The 13,617-nt window shown below is 35.4% G+C and overlaps 1 protein-coding gene across 30 annotated transcripts in view; it reads right to left on the bottom strand.

Moving 5' to 3' along the window:
- PTPRD (protein tyrosine phosphatase receptor type D) overlaps positions 1-13,617 on the bottom strand; it is a 2,309,169-nt gene that overhangs the window by 1,635,298 nt on the left and 660,254 nt on the right. For all 30 annotated transcript variants that reach the window (XM_054519906.2, XM_054519907.2, XM_054519902.2 and 27 more), the window contains exon 4: positions 4,307-4,409. The gene's annotated coding sequence lies outside the window, so the exon portion shown is untranslated. The remainder of the gene's footprint in view (positions 1-4,306; positions 4,410-13,617) is intronic.

Here is a 13,617-nt window from a genome sequence, read left to right as displayed (position 1 = left end):
TGTTGGCAATATTAAATAACTTTTGTTGCTACATGATGTTAGCTGCAGCTTAAATATCAGATCATAAAGTATTATTATTACATGGTTAGAATTAATTTCCAGATCAATGAATCAATGCTATCTTAATATTCTGTGCCTTTAAATTTCATACCACATTATTTTGTGAGTGGATTTCATAAAAGGAAGATGCTTTATGTTGCCAAGCTCATTATCTTGAGTTTTTGTCCAGAACTGAATTCCCTTTGTTATCAAAGGACAGAGAGAGCACCTTATAAACTATCGAACAATGCTGATTTGATGGGCAGGCTACTTACATTAAACTTAAAAGGAGGGAATTTTCTTTGCAAATATGTAAAGATCACTTACACAAAGTAAAGAGATATTTTACTATGGGAACAACAACAAAGACAGACTCACAATGCCATAAAGTGGAAAAAATGATTAACATGGAAAATTCCATTGCTACTATTATTAGAATATTAACTAATCTGAATATTTTATTTGTAAACTTGACTAGTGATACCTGCCCTTGTATTTGGTGAAATAAAATAAAGAACAAAGTTAATTTCACACCTAATACAGTAGCAGTCATCTCTCTCTATATACACACACACAGGCACACACATACACAATTTGCATTTTGGAAGAAAACTTAATTTTTTGAAGCCACTTATTTTCTTTAAACTTGATGCTTTAGTAAGCTATTATTTCACTTGGTAATATCAAGTGGTTTTCACACTTATAAAGTGCTTAAACCTTTATAAAATATTTGTAAAAGGCTTTCACAAATACACTAGTTGATTTATAAAATAGAGACAATTTAGAAGAAATAAATGATTTAAGTCTCAGAGGTCTGAAGAGACTCATATGCTCTGGTCTGTATAACTCATATATGGCAGAGTAGATATTTGAGCCTAAGCAATAGATACCATATCTGTCCGCTACACCTATTTTACTACGTCACTAACTCTGTGATCCTTCCAGTCTCCACTTAGTGTTTGTTAGCTCCCACATTTAGGATGTGCATATTGGGGGAGAAGAACAGAAGAAAGAATGATGAAGGATTATCAAGAGTAAATTAACAATTAAAATGCTTATATTCACAAACTTGCCCCTTTGGACCAGTAAGGTTAACTTGAGCCTACTCAGTCAACCTGGGCAGCCCTTCCTCTATACCTCTTGCTATCAAGGAGTATTTTGCTTTTTGAAACTTGATAATGGAGAGGGCCAGAAGAGAAAACACTTGTTTTTTGAGACAGAGTCTCACTCTGTCACCAGGCTGAAGTGCAGTGGCCTGATCTTGTCTCACTGCAACCTCTGCTTCCTGGGTTCAAACGATTCTCCTGCCTCAGCCTCCCATGTAGCTGGGACTACAGGCGTGTGCCACCATGCCCAGCTAACTATATATTTTTAGTAGAGAAAGGGTTTCACCATGTTGGCCAGGATGATCTCAATCTCTTGACCTCGTGATCTGCCCACCTCAGCCTCCCAAAGTGCTGAGATTATAGGCTCAAGCCACAGTGCCTGGCCAAGAAAACACTTTTAAAGAGGTTTCTGAAAGAGACAGGGCCTGGATAAGTTTGAATTAATTATGGAGGATGTCCCTAGGAAGTTTAAATTTAAAAAATTACATAGAGCTATGTGATGAATGTGGTCTACTTGTACTACATCATGTTCTAAAAAGAGAATATGAGTTATTTTGAAATTATAGCTGGTCTGTTTTCTTTTGCCATAGTACTGCTCTGATTTTGGATGACACGGGTCACAATATTATGAGGACACCAGAGAAAATGGACAGTGCTCATACTCAAGGTTATACTCACTAACCACCTAGTTCAGGAGTCAGATACTCAATCTGTAGGAAACAAAACAAAACAAAACAAAACAAAACAAACACCAGAGCGTAAGAAGTACTATGAGATAAAGCAGAGCTATAGGAATACCCCACCTTAGGGCTGGGAGCTCCAGGGGTATCTACCTGAAGAAGTTACACAAATGGGAGCTCAAGGGAGGAAGGAAAAACCAGACATCAGCACTGGAAACAGTTTAGGAGACCTGCAGCTCATTTGGTATGTTGATCTAGTACACAGTTAGAGTGTGGCTTTGGTTACAGTCACGGAATTGGGAATATCGAAGCCATGGACGTAAGTGAAATCATTCAAATAGAACACACACAGAGAATAAAAAGGACAAGAATGGACCTGGAAACCACAGTCTATGGAGAAGACAAGAACAGAGAAGTCTGAGAAAGAGATTGTTAACAATATTTCTACAGAGTTTATTTTTAAAATGACATTTTCACATGAAAACAATTTCTTGTATGTTTGAGTTTTCCAATGTAAACAAATGTACAACTCATTCATGTGTCACTGAAACTGAATAAAGAATTGCAGAAAAAGCACTGAAACAGAAGTAACTTTCAATATTTGATAAAGAAAAATCTTATTGTGATTATATAATATTGTAATTTTTATTAAAAATGCAGTATTTTAAAGTTTAATTATATGATGAAAGACAGCATTGAGTATATCAGTATGGCTATTCTGCTTACACTTGACACTAATATAATATTTAAATTTATGAAATATGTATTATTTATACTTTTCCACAAAATGAAGTAGAACAATATAAGTGAGCATAATATGTATGTTTCTCCATTTAAACAGGTCAATTTTAATTATTATAAATACTATTAAAAGCACATTTCTGTATGGTTACCCTTAAAGTCCCTACTCAAATTTCATTCCTTTTAAAGGACTTTATGCATTTACTAGATAGGAATTACTACCTTGACTCTCCCGAATTTATAATTTTCCTTAGTATAAAATAAAAATATATTTAAATATGCTTTTCACACAAACAGAATTTTACTCCAATTCTGTATTATAACTTGATTTTAATCCCTCTAGAAAATATGGTGACTATTTTTTCAGGACCTCATTATTCTTCTATCCTATTTTTATGAAACAATTTAAGTGACAATTTTCAAAATTAGAAGTTACTTTTTTCCTATAGAAAAAAATTCATTGTTTGAACAGGTTAAAAATTTAAAAAGAATTAAAAATTACTATATTGGTCTCTTTCCTTTTATCTTTTTTCTCTATATACACATAAAAGTTATCTTATAAAGACAATTTAAACCAATTTCTAAAATTTAAATATATTCCTGCTCCTTCTTTCATGTCAGAAGTATTTTTCTCAAGCATGTGTTTTAATAGTTCCATAGAATTTTACTATTAGAAAAAATATTTTATAAATTTTATACAAGTATCTATTCAGGCTATTTATAACTTTCACTGATATTACAATGACTATAAAAACATAATTCTGTTTAAATATTTTCAGATATTCCTAATTATTTATTTACATTAAATCACAAGATACAGAATTGCTGTGGAGGAGGGATTGTCAAGGTATTTGATAAATAGACCAAATACTTATTACATGTTTCTTGTATCTATTTTATAGCATTTGTCCTAGTACTGTTGATGAGTTTATCTTCTTTACTATTCTTTGAAATTGTGGAAGACAGATTCCATGTGAATTACTCATAAGTTATGTGTAGGCCTACCATGTAGTTTTTACAGCGTATAAAAATCATTTTAAAAACTAAGCTGTATAATACGTATATTTCATTCCCTAAACTGTTATTCTATTCAGTTTACCAAAGTTTCATATTAATGTTTCTACATGATGTGATGAATATATTCTGGCTATGGACTTCTGAAGGTACAGACTCGGAGTGGATCATAACTGGAATCGGAGGCAGAGTTCTTACCTCTTGTAATTTTAAGACCGGTAATCGAGGAGTCTTTTGAGTTATTGGATTATCTGCTTGCCCTTATTGCCTAACTCTGGAAATGACAAAACCTGAGGTCCTGAAGGGTTACTCGGCCCTCAGATGATTACCACTAAGGTGGCACTGAAGAATATGCCAGTTGAAATGCTTAACGATAACTCTGGTTTCCCACTCTGGATCACTATTACAACAAACAGCTTTCACTCTTATGAAGTTTCAGCATTTACTCTACTTCTAGCTCAGGTATTTTGATCCTCAGTTCAGAAAGAAATCCATTCATAGTTACCTATTCTACAACTTGAAATTAGGTGGATTAAAAAGTATATGCATTGACTTAAAGACACTATCGAATTTTAAAATTATACTATTTTAAAGAAATGCAGTGTTTTCGTATTTTGAAAGAGTAAAAGGGTTGATGAAGTTACATCATTAATTCTGTAGATAAAAGTCCAAAAAACACACATCTTGTGTCATGGAAACTAGCAAACCCAGTCATACTGAACTCACCTGGAGCCGAAGCCCATCGCTTCCCTCGGTGCCAACATGCTGTCAGTCAGACACCTCTAACTGGAATATCATGGGCCAGGAACTGCTTGCCTTTTACTTCTACCTGGAACAAAATATAGTGTCAGTCATTTCTTCATGTTCCTTGAAGCACAATAAGATATTCATTATGTTATCTTTTCCTGTCACATTAGACACTCATTTATCCGAATGCTCAACACAAAGGAAAGAAGCATAAACTCTTCACCTCTATAATTTACACCTGAGGGATTAATATAGCACCTGTATAAGTCAAAGGGACCATCTATATTTTATCTCCTATAAAATCTTCCTTATAAAAGGTTATTACTTGAGCGCAATCATTCCTATCCATTCGGTTTAAGTAATTGATGTGTTAATTTAGGAAGCCATTTTCCATATAGTGTCCTTGGAAACTGTAAATCAAAATACATTTTTAAACTCCACAGAGAAGCTGATGTTGAAAATAATTCATTTTCTGAGTTCCTTTTTTTTTTTTTAACCATGAAAAGGAATCTCAGTAGGAAACAGAATGTGATAATGCAATTGCATTAGTTTTATGCCTATGCTCTTTTATATTTCTCAACTTGAGAGACACTGATAAAGAACACTAATGTTTTCTCAAATGCACCAGAGTGTTGCTACTATGGAAATAGACCCTTTGACCTCATTATAAAAATTATAGGCTTGACGAAAACCATAGAGCAGGGCTCCTGTATGAATGGAATGTGCCAGGTAGGGTCTTGTACTGCCCACAAATAGAGCTACTGACCTTTAGTATTTTAGCCTTGCTCCAGTTTGGTAGACAACTGGGTGGTTGTAAGGAACTCTAGAAATGCAAGAGATGCAGCACTGTTGCAGTCTTGTGGTTTGTACAGTCTCTGATTTGTCTATGTCTGCCTCCCCAAGATTTGGAGTTTGTTGCTGAACTGAATTCATGATGAAGATCCTGCAATTTGCTGAGCTCCTTTTTGATGCTCACTGCTTATCTGAATCTTCAAAACCAGGATTGACCAGGTCAATAAAACCTATTTCTTGATCTACCTGCCAGAGTACCCATTTACCTCTTGTTGTACCTACTTGGTATTAATTGCTTGCTTGGATCATCACCTGATGCCTGGTAACACCCTCTGTGAATGAATCATGTGGCTCCCTGTATTTTGATAAAGGCAGTGAAATCTGTCTTCTAGTGTCAAGCTTGGAACCACTTATTTTGTCTCATCTTGCTATTACTCATTTATCTTAAGAGTTTTTTCTATGCAGTGCGATGTGAAGGGCTCAAGAAAGTCCCACCAGTATTGCTTTATGTAAATCAAACCTTAAGAGCAAATATTGTTCTCTCCTTGTAGCCCTTTCTAATCTCAGATCATTCTGGAATCCACTTTATCACCTTCATTTCTTCTGCTACTGCCACAATAAACTTTCATCAGTTCTCACTTAGATAATAAATTCCTGAATATGGATCTTCTGCCAGGTGAAAACAGATGGCACTTTCAAATTAGGGTAACTTGAATGGAGCTTAATAAAGAACCCATTTATAAAAGTGTGGGCTGTATGTGGGGAAACCACAAGGAAGGTATGATGGAGTTGATACCACCTCTAGACTTGCAGGGATGAGGGGAGGGAGCAGTTACTGACATCTAAGAGTCAGATATGTAGAGAGGGCCTCTTGGAGAGGAGCAATGATCTAGTTTGGGAGTCACAGGTAGCATAAGATGGCAGTACAGACGGGAGTCTGAGGATAAAGGAAAAACCCCTCTCATCTTCTCCCTTACCTCTGGTTTCTTGACTAGACTACCTATGGGACAAACCTCACTGGAAGCCTGAGTGCTTTGGAGCCTGTCAATGAACTCCATCAGACTAGTTGCCAGGGGAATAGGATGGAAAAAGTAACAGTGACTCTAAAGGAAAAATGGAAGAGATCCAGCTAACACTCTTATGCATACTTAATGGGGTTTGAAATTAGATTTGAGTCCTATCTCTACCTAGATGTATAATTCTAGACAGATAGCTTTTATAAATCTTGGTATCATTATCTGTACAACAGAGATAATACATTCTTCTGAGTTTTGTTAAATTAAATGGCATAGCATACCTAGAGGCTATAATATTAACAAAAGTGGCAACAGCTCTCCTGTTGAAATATAAAAATAAATCAACAGACACATATATGCTCCAGTCATGCTGAGCTCTCACCACTTGTTCTAATTGGTCATGTATTTTCAAACTTCTGCACTTTCATAAGGGTTGTTCCCTCCGCTTAAGAATGATTTCTCTTCCTACATCTCAACCTTGATTTGCCTACAAAACTCTTGCTCATATTTTACAATCTACGAGATATGATCTGAAGGCTTTCTCCAGCTTTTTAATCAAGAAAAGGTGACCATTCCCTTCTTGTTGTTCCATGGCACACAGCTCTCCACAAATCACTTAGACCTGGGGGTGGGTAATCTTTTGGCTTCCCCGGGCCACACCAGAAAAAAAGAGAGTTGTCTTGGGCTACACATAAGATACTCTAACAGTAATGATAGCTGATGAGAAAAAGAAAATTCCAAAAAAATCTCATGTTTTCTCATGTTTTAAGAAAGTTTGTGAATTCGTGTTGGGCTACATTCAAAGCCGTCCTGGGCTGCACACTTCCTGTGGACCACAGGATGGACAAGCTTGATTTAGATCATGCCTGGCTTCCTATATGACTATGAGGGAAGGGAAAAGCTACGTCTGACAGATTTGTATGCTCAAAAGGTGGTTCACAGCCAGGTTCTTAATATTCAATAAACATTAAGTGAATGAAGAAATGTGTGTATCTTTTTGTTTTGGACAGTCTCACTCTGATGCCCAGACTGAAGGGCAGTGGCATGATCTCGGCTCACTGCATTTCTGCCTCCTGGGTTCAAGTGATTCTCCTGCCTAAGCCTCCCGAGCAGCTGGGATTACAGGAACCCAGCACCACGCCTGGGTAATTTTTGTATTTTTAGTAGAGATGGAGTTTCGCCATATTGGCCAGGCTGTTCTTGAACTCCTGACATCAAGTGATCCACCCGCCTCAGCCTCCCAAAGTGCTGGGATTACTGGCGTGAGCCACTGAGCCCAGCCAAATGTGTATATCTATAATAAATTTGTCACAATGTGAGGAAAGGGTTCAGTAACTTCAATCCTCTTTTCTCAAAGGACAGATCGGCCTGTGACAACTGGTGCATGGTGGAGAGTAGAACAACTCTGAAGAAGAGGTCCCAAAGGAAACTCCAGTCACTTTTGTAACTTTTCTCTGGGAAGCCTTGCTGGAAAATTCATGTCATTCATTCCAAGGTTGCCAAAAGCACTACAATTGATTGATTTCCAGAAGAAAAATCAGTAGTTACTAGCTAACTATGACAACAAATATTTCTCTGTATATCTAATGTATTTGAATGATTTAAAATAAAGAGTTGAATCTCCAACATTTTCTGAAAGCCCAGCCAAAAGTTCGACCCCACAACTGTTAAAACATTTATTCCATTTTGTGACTAGGTAATGAATTTCTGTGAATCATGAATCTAAGCCACAGGAAATAGTACACAGGACAAAGTATTACTCTCACACTTGCCTCCATCCTTCCCATTTCCCACCCTCACCAAAACCACATTGATTGGCATCTGTGTGTCCTTGCAAAATTTCCTTCTGGAAATACAAATGAATAGGACCATACATATATTCTTATTCTCCACCTTCTTTAAAAAAATTCAGTGATTTACCAATATTATGGGCCTTACTTTTTTCACTTAAAGTTAGGGGAGCATTATATCAGTAAATAAAAAGCATCTTCATCATCTTCATTATTTTCAGCTTTATATTTTTCTATTTTTCTGATATACCATAATTTAACCAGCACTCTCCCCAAAACGATTTAAAAAACCCCTTTACCTATTAAAGAGTTTATAATAAATTACTATGTATGCATCAATTTGTATATAAGATGTACATCTGTAGAATAGATTTCTATAAGTATGTGTAGGAAGGTCAAGGAGCAAATGAATCTGTAACTATCAGATATAGTGCCCAATTTCCTTCCTTAAGAATCAAACTAATTTGTGCTTCTACCAACAATCTACAAGATTGCTTGGTGGGCCAACTTCTACAATTTTGCAAATCTTACAGGTGAAAAGTTTTATATCAATGCTATTTTAATTAGCATTTTAAAAATATAAGGTAGTTTGAGCATGTTTTCATAATATTTAAAGATATTTGTGTATATTTTTCTGTGAAATTTCTGTTAATAGCTTTGTCATTTTTTATCCAAGTTACAATTTATAACATTCTTTATCATCCTATGCATTTTCAAAATGAATGAAAGCCATTAACTACATCAGCAAAACATTGCTGTTTTTTTTTTTAAAGCTTTTGTCTCAAGCTTTTCTTGCAATCCCATATATGAAAACTGAAAATCACAAAGAGGTGCCACAGTGCCCTCTGGTGGCATTCTGTTCCATTGCATCTTCCCTGCACTAACTCAGGGCAAAAGCTGAAGGTGGATATAGCTTGATGTCAGTCTTACATAGGCTGTTAGCCTACCCAAGTCTCCTTGGTCCTGAGACAATATGGTAGTACAATCATACTCAAAATGAAGAAATGTTAGATCTGTTTTAACCCTTAAAGAACCAGGTTAGTACCTGGAACTTGTTAGATATCCTAATAGGCAGGATTTATCTCCTTCCTAGTTGTTATAAAAGATGGCCTTGGAATATTTTGTCAGAGGGCTGCAGTGGAGGTTTGTTCTAGGCAGTCAGGCTCTGCTTCATTTTTCCCTGTACAGTAGTCAAATTAAAAGGGCTATCATCACTGTCTGGAATTTTTAGTATTCAATGTATCACAATGTCAGGTCAGTAAAAAGTTTGAAATTCATTCATTCCCAAAATATTTGAAATACTATGTGTAGTGTTCTAAGTATTTGTCAATTATGTTATTGAACAAATCAACAAAAATTACTGTATTCGTGGAACATATCTTCTAGTTGGAGACAATGAACAGCTAACATGTAATTAAGCAAATAATATGCTATATTAGAAGATATTAGAAGCTGTGGGTTTGTGGCTGTTGGATGGTGATATTTTAATTTAAAATAAAAAAAGTGTAGTCATTTCAAGAAAGCAACATCTGAATAAGAATTTGAAGGAGGTACAGAAGCTAATTGTGCAGTTCTCTAGAGGAAGAGCCTTCTAGGAAGTAGAAACAGCCTTAAGCCCATAGCATGCTTGGTAAGTACAATAGACAACTGAAAAATCCTTTTTCAGGATTAAAAGATTCTTTTTTTCCAAGCTGCTGGGAGTGCTGCTGGACTGCTAGCCCCAGCTCTCATCCCAATCTGCAAATTGCCCTAAGCTGTCCATGCTTCTTCACCAATGTCTCACTAAATATGTATTCCTACATATTTCATTAACAGCTCCATTTTACTTTTTCTTGATTTTTATCTTCATGTCAGAGTATCTAAAAGTTGGACTACTCAAGGCTTTAGTCTTTTCTTTTAAATGAGCCCAACAACTGGTAAATATAGAGGAGAAAGGCCTAGCCTGTTAGTCACCAGACAGAAAACCTTCCAGTGATGTTGGCTGAAGCCTTTGTTGAGATTGCATTGCAGCTCATCTTTCCTATTTGCCCATTCTTGCTTTGTTCCCTTCTCTTTCACAGATGTCAATCACTACAAAATTCCTTAACAACCTATAGTAGATATCTGCTTATAATAATCTGTCTCAGTCCACCTATTTGAGGAGTAGTAAGGTATCCAGTGTGCAGCTGACAACTCGATATGACATTTACTCATTATTTCCGTAAACATTTTTTGAGTATCTACTATATGCCATCACTAAGGCTGGCACTTAAAATACAGGAGTACAAATAAAATGCACACACATTTCTTTATCCATATGAAGTTTTAATTATAATAGAGAGTACAAAAATTAAATAAGATTAATAAAATACATCATGTAATATAGCAGTAAGTGCTAAGGAGAAAAGACAGCAAAAGGATGTAAGATATACCTGGGAAGAAGTTGTGAAGTTGTGATTTTTTTACTCTGGGAATGAGGTAAATTCTTACTAAGGCAACATTTGAGTGAAGACCTGAAGGAAAAAAAGGAGTCAGGCATGTGTTTAACTGGGCTAAGAGTATTTCAAGAATAGGCCACATGAAGAGCAAAGTCTAAGAAGAGAGCATACATAGATTGCTTAAAAACAGCAAAAAATCCAGCTTTTTTTTTTTTTCCAGTGGATTGAATGAGAGAGACACAGAGGAGAGTACGTCAGGGTAATGAGGAGACACATAATCTAAATTTGAGTAGGTTATTTTAGAAACTGGAGACATTAGCTTTTACTTCAAATGAAATGGAAAGCCAGTGGGGTTTTTTTTTAGTAGAAAGCAGACAAGATCCAGTTTGGCCAGATGTAGAGACGGGACTGAAGGAAGTTAAAATGAGAATCAGAAAAACAATAAAAAGGGCTATTGTAAAAGTCTAGAAAAGAGATGAATATGACCAGAGAAGTAGTGGAGAGGTGTTGAGAGGTAGCTAGAATATGGATATGTCTGAAGGTAAAAAGAATTTGTGAGCAGATTTAATGTGGTATGTTAAAAGAAATTGATAAAGTACAACTGTATAGTTTTGGATCTATGTAAGAGGTTACCATTTTTCAGTTAAAGTCGATTACCAAGATAGTGGCTTGGATGGGATTACTAGGAGATCCATGTGGAAGTGTCAGTTGTAAGATGCCCATTAGGCATTTGAATAAAACTAATAGAGAGGTAAATAAATCTGAGATTAAGGGGAAAATATGCCTGGAAGCATAAATTTGAAAGTTATTAGGATATAGGTGGTATTATAAACATTGAGATCACATGAGGTCACCAAAGGGTGATGAAAGGAAAAGAGATTTAAAAGAAAAGACGACTAAAGCCTTGGGTAGTCCAACTTTTAGATACTGGTGACATGAAGATAAAAATCAAGAAGAAGTAAAATGGAGCTGTTAATGAAATATGTAGGAAGTCAGAGAGTGGGGTCCCAGAAGCCAACCAAAAACAGTGATTCGAAAAGAAGTGTTCTACTGTGTTCAAGGTGGCAGTTAAGAAATGCAAGTTGAAGACTGAGAATTGCACGTTGCATTTGCAACACAGAGCTCATGGGTGACCATGACAAGGTGTGTTCTAGTAAAATTGGAGGAGGATGCTAGATTGTAAAGTAATCAAGATAATTTAAGAGGGGAGAAATTAGAGTACCTACATATATTATTTTCACACATAAATAGAGCACTTCTTAATGTCAACCAGATTTATGCTAAAAAGCAAACCTTAATACAGTTCCAAAAATTGAAATCCAATAGACCATGTTCTCTGACCATAATTAAAATAAGTTAAAAATCAGAAACAAAGAGCACACACACAAATCTATACATACCTGAAATTTTTTTTAAAAGATGGTTATTGACATTTGTAAATAACCAAAGAACTATTATTGTAAAATTTAAAATGATACAAATTAAATGATATAAAAACTACAATATGTTAGAACTTAAGGAAGGCTTTTGGATCCTTTCCCACTTGGGAAAGTCATCCTTCACTTTCCCAACCTGGATACTGTTTACAGAGGGGTACTTAAATCTGCCATGCATACTAAATCATTATCTTGCACCTTCTAAGATAATAAGGTTTTGTGTTTTTCTTCTTCACTATATTGCAAGCAGCTTAAACACAAGCAATTTTACGTCTTGCTCATTCTCAGCACTTGGCAAAATACCTAGAAAATAGGTGGTACTCAATACTTGCTTATTTAATGAATGGGTAAAAATGTGTGGACAATTAATCATGTTACAGTAAGCATAACTGAGAGATGCACAAAGCACTACATATGGCTGAAAACATCTAGCTTAGTGAGTGGCATGTAAGAGGTTATATGTTAAATTGCGTTGAATTAATTAAAAAATAAACTCCCTCTTCAAAGTAGCTGCAAAATAAACTTACAGAAAGAGTGCAGGGTTCAATAGCTGCTTATCAGTCCCCAATAGGGATCCACTTCTGAGGCTGGCTGTGACTTTTTGCTTGGATCTTACTGAGGCACACTCTTTTTGCAAAGGGAAACATATTCTTTCCTTATTGCAGGTCTCCAGACCACTGCTCCCCCAACCCTCCTGCATCGACACTGGCTTCTGGGAGAACAGCTTGATCAGAGGAAAAACTGGGAACTATCTCACACAATACAGAGACCCTCTAATGCAGTAACAGACATCTAAGCTCTAAAAGCACAAATTTTGTTTTACTTCAACTCATGCCTAAAATATCAAGGGATTTTAACGATAGAATTAAAGCAAAAACTCAAGTAGTTCCATTGAAACTTAAAATATGCTGTAATTGAAGTGCAACATTATGCGAAGAACTATGAATATATGCTGACACATTATCATTTTTATAATGCAAATGACAGAATGAATAATGATTATATATATTAAAATCCTGATTTTGGAAGCCATGCATAGAGTTCTATTTGCTTGTGAAGATCAGAAAATGCCTTAGAAAAATGAGGTTTTTATCCTAAGAGCCCCAAAATACCACAAAAGAAATGATCTTTTTATAAAAAATAACTTGGAAGAACTGAAAAGTTGACACATTCCTTTATCATGTATTCCTATATGTACAAGAGGCGTATTCAGTAGAATGAGTAGTTCAACTATACAGATACTCTCTCATTTAGTTTTCAGTAAGGTACTTTGGAACATAATGGTAAATTTTAGATATCCAAATGCTTTTCTAGTTATACTTAACATGTGCTCTGGAGATAAATATATATATATATACATACACCATGGCATGTAGGTAGTAAAAGGTTAAGTTAGATTTTCGTTCTGATTCTTGGTTCTAAGGACTAAAATACTTGAAGTTAGCACTGTTGTGAATAGTTCATCTTCCAAGAGACTTTTCCTATAATGTGTATGAACCTAAAAAAAAAAATCATAAAGAGATTCAAGTAATGGTACCTACTAAGCTTATTTTGTTAAATCAGCCACCCCTGACAGTGAATATATCTATTTTTAGATAGAATGAATAAAAAAAGACAGCCTTATAGGGAGCAGATCAGTAGGGAACTTCATTTGTCTAGAAGTTATCTATGAGTTTCTTTGTTGCAGGAATATCCTGCTAGCAAGATTTTTTTCTTCTTGACTTTATGAAGAAGGGAGACAGATGAAGAAGAAAGGTAAAAATGAAGACAGAGGAAAAAGGAGAAAGCTCAGAACATGAAAAGTAGTCAAGATTTTTATTGTTGATTATAAAATGTGTT

This window comes from Pongo abelii, chromosome 13 (genome assembly GCF_028885655.2).
Source record: "Pongo abelii isolate AG06213 chromosome 13, NHGRI_mPonAbe1-v2.0_pri, whole genome shotgun sequence".
NCBI classification, from domain to species: Eukaryota; Metazoa; Chordata; class Mammalia; order Primates; family Hominidae; genus Pongo; species Pongo abelii.
The sequence above is the reverse complement of the archived record's forward strand: the minus strand, read 5'-3'. Positions and strand labels throughout refer to the sequence as shown.